Below are 2,969 nucleotides of genomic sequence, written 5' to 3'. Positions count from 1 at the left end.
CCCAGTAACTAAGTTCCATATAATTGAACCCTACAGTGGGGGGCGTGGTGGAGGGGGGGAGTGTTTTTTCGTTGTTGTTTTTGTTTCTTTGTTTTGTTTTGTTTTTGTTTTTTTTTTTTTAAATGACAGGCTGTAGCTGGACTCCAGATGGACTTTGTAGATGGAATCAAGACCTCTGGAGTTGTGAAGCTCTTGCTCTGCATCCAGGTGACTCGTTCAATATGTGTGTGGGGTGTTTTTTTTCAGATGTGGAGGGACAGGATGCGTCCCACCGAGCGATGGGGGAAGGCAGCAGAGCGCTGTAAGGAGGTGGGTCCGTGAGTGGAGTCGGAAGGAAGATGCATCCGGTGGCTCTATGAGACTGCTTTGCTTTGCTGTGTTTTGCAGTTTTCTTGCATTGTATTGGTCTGTATTTGCCTTTGCCCTGTGTTGTTTTGTTGTGTATTTGTATTGACTGTCGTGTGAGACTGTCTCGCATTGCCTGGCCCTGCATTGTGTTTTGTATTGGAGTGCTCTGTACTTGTATGGATTGCCACCTGAGACTGCCTTGCCTTCTATGGTTCTGTATTGGTTTGTATTGTTTTGGTCTGTACTTGTATTGACTGTCACGTGAGAGTCTGTTGCATTGGCCCTGTTCCGTTTTGTCTGGTATGGCAGTGCTCTGAGTTGTTTTGCCTTGACCGAGGTAAGAGTACTGCCTTGTATGGCATTATATTTGCATGTGAATTACATGGCTCTACGTTCATGTGTGTCTTGTATGGCATTGTAGAGGCAGCATAGAAGGTTTAATGACTTTGGGCTCTTTGCATGCAAAGAGTTGAAGGGATCGCAATTGGACTGTGAACTAGCATTGAGTAAGGCAGGAACTGGGCAATGGTGTTGATCTTGTTTATGCGGATGCTTTGTGGCAGGTCTCTAGAACTGGTCAAGGCCTTGAGGTCTGAGTAGCAGCGTGACGGGTCTTGGAGCGATCGGTAACTTTGGGAGAGCTCTGTGTTTGTGATGCTCTGTTTTTTTCAAGTGCCATGGAGGACACTGGCTGTGAGGATGTGTTATTTTTGGAATAGGTGGGAAGCAGGGTAGGGGAGCGGTGGAGGACTTGACTTCTCTCTCGAGGATGAAGTGTCTGTTGACAAGCTTTGTGTGTTGTTTTTGCAGGTGATGACAGGGCACGAGAGGTGCTTGAAGGAACCTTGCGTTTAGGTGACATGGCTGCTACGGAGGTTGGACTGTGACACGTGGCACTGTGAAAGCTCAGTATCGGGTTGAACATGCGCGGATGGTGGAGATGATGGTGCGTATTGAAACGCTGGTGTAACGGAAGGGCAGTTTGTGGGGAGGTTGGTTGGAAGGAGGTTGGGCTGGGGCCCGGGTTTTTGCAGGTAGGGCGATTTTTGAGGCGCCCGCTGCCGCAGGCACGGGGTGACGGCCTCTCCAGGCCTGTGGGCGGTAGGATAGATGAGGTGAGAGTGAGGGCTGGCGCGCATGTCGTCTGAATGAGTGGTGTGTTGTGAATGTGTCTAACCTTGTAGGGTTATGTGGTTTAGACTTTTTGGGTTTTTTTTTCCCCTTTCAGGTTGGATGTAGAGTTGAGATGGTTTTTCAGGGAATTAGGGAAAAAATCCCAAAAACTTAGAATAAAAAACCCCAGCTGGGATCTGGGTTGGTTTTTGGTGTGTCCTCCCCTGCCCCAATTTTTTTCTTTTCCCTGGTCCCAGCTGCTCCATGAGGCAATGTTGATTCCCAATGTTTGGACTGGGGTCTGCCTCGGGCCCGGGTTTTCAGAGGCAGGGCGATTTTTTTTTTTTTTTTTTTTTTTTTTTTTTTTTCCAAGGCTCCCGGGAACGCCGTTCCCGTGGAGCGCTCCCCTGGAACCTGGTAATTGCCAGTCAGCGCAGGGAAATATGTTGTTCGGTGGATGGTGTTTGGAAGACAGTTGAGGATTTTGTGGGCGAAGGGTGGGGGGAGTTGGACTAGATGGCCAGCATGGAGTAGGCCAGGGTTGTGAAGTGCGTGAGTGTAACTGTATTTGTCTGTGGTGGGTTTGTTAAAAAAAAAAAAAAAAAAAAAAAAAAAAAAAAAAATTATATATATATATATATTTGGGTGCTGTTTGTAGTTTGTGATGTAATGATGTGTTTCAATTTCTGGTTTTGTGTCGAGGTGTGGAAGTGGACAGTCTGTCAAGATGAGCGGAGCTCACTCGTTTGCTGCCCGGGAACGGGGATCGTGCAGGTAATGTCACCTCAGGGAGTAAAGCTTCTGGATGTGCAGCAACGGATGTAATGGGAGCGAGGAATGTGGAAAAGACCACTCCGCAGAGGTACTAAATAGTGGCATTTCTTCTTCAGGTAATGCTAGATTTTTTGGAGTTTAAATGTATTTGTAAAAATAAGGATTAAAAGAGGACTAGAACTAATAGTGTCAACTATTTGATGAGTGAGGCCGTAAAGTCTTTTCTATATATTGTACAAAAAGTACATTGTAGAATTGGACTTTAAATACTGACATAGCTGAAAGTATGTGGAATGAGTAATGGACCAAATGAAGCACTAAGAAGAAAACGAAAGAAAGACAGGTAATTAGGTGTCCTTGTGGGAATCGCAGTACTAATGGCAATCACAAAGGCAAGTGCAGAGCGAAGCATGTGCCCATAGGTAAACTTAGCTGTTGGAGTGAGTGAAAGCGTCTGTTGGAATTAGGCATCCAAGGGCGAGTTGTAGATACCTTGAGGTAAATGTAGCTGCTGCTGGGTTAATGGAAAGGGGGTGCATTCCTGGCTCTAGTGATTGCACAACTTTGAACTTGGAGCTGTAGCTCCATAAATGCGAAATGGGCTCGGGCGCGGTGCGGCGCCGAAATGGGCTCGGGCGCGGTGCGGCGCCGAAATGGGCTCGGGCGCGGTGCGGCGCCGAAATGGGCTCGGGCGCGGTGCGGCGCCGAAATGGGCTCGGGCGCGGTGCGGCGCC

At 47.8% G+C, this 2,969-nt stretch overlaps 1 long non-coding RNA gene across 1 annotated transcript; it reads left to right on the top strand.

The window, feature by feature from the left end:
• Positions 1 to 276: 276 nt before the first annotated feature.
• LOC126048740 (uncharacterized) lies at positions 277 to 2,286 on the top strand. The gene is made up of 3 exons (XR_007508973.1): positions 277 to 309; positions 1,159 to 1,264; positions 2,164 to 2,286. It is a non-coding gene; the product is annotated as an uncharacterized LOC126048740 (long non-coding RNA).
• Positions 2,287 to 2,969: the final 683 nt, after the last annotated feature.

Source organism: Accipiter gentilis, chromosome 20 (genome assembly GCF_929443795.1).
Source record: "Accipiter gentilis chromosome 20, bAccGen1.1, whole genome shotgun sequence".
In the NCBI taxonomy this organism is placed as follows: Eukaryota; Metazoa; Chordata; class Aves; order Accipitriformes; family Accipitridae; genus Astur; species Astur gentilis.
The sequence above is the reverse complement of the archived record's forward strand: the minus strand, read 5'-3'. Positions and strand labels throughout refer to the sequence as shown.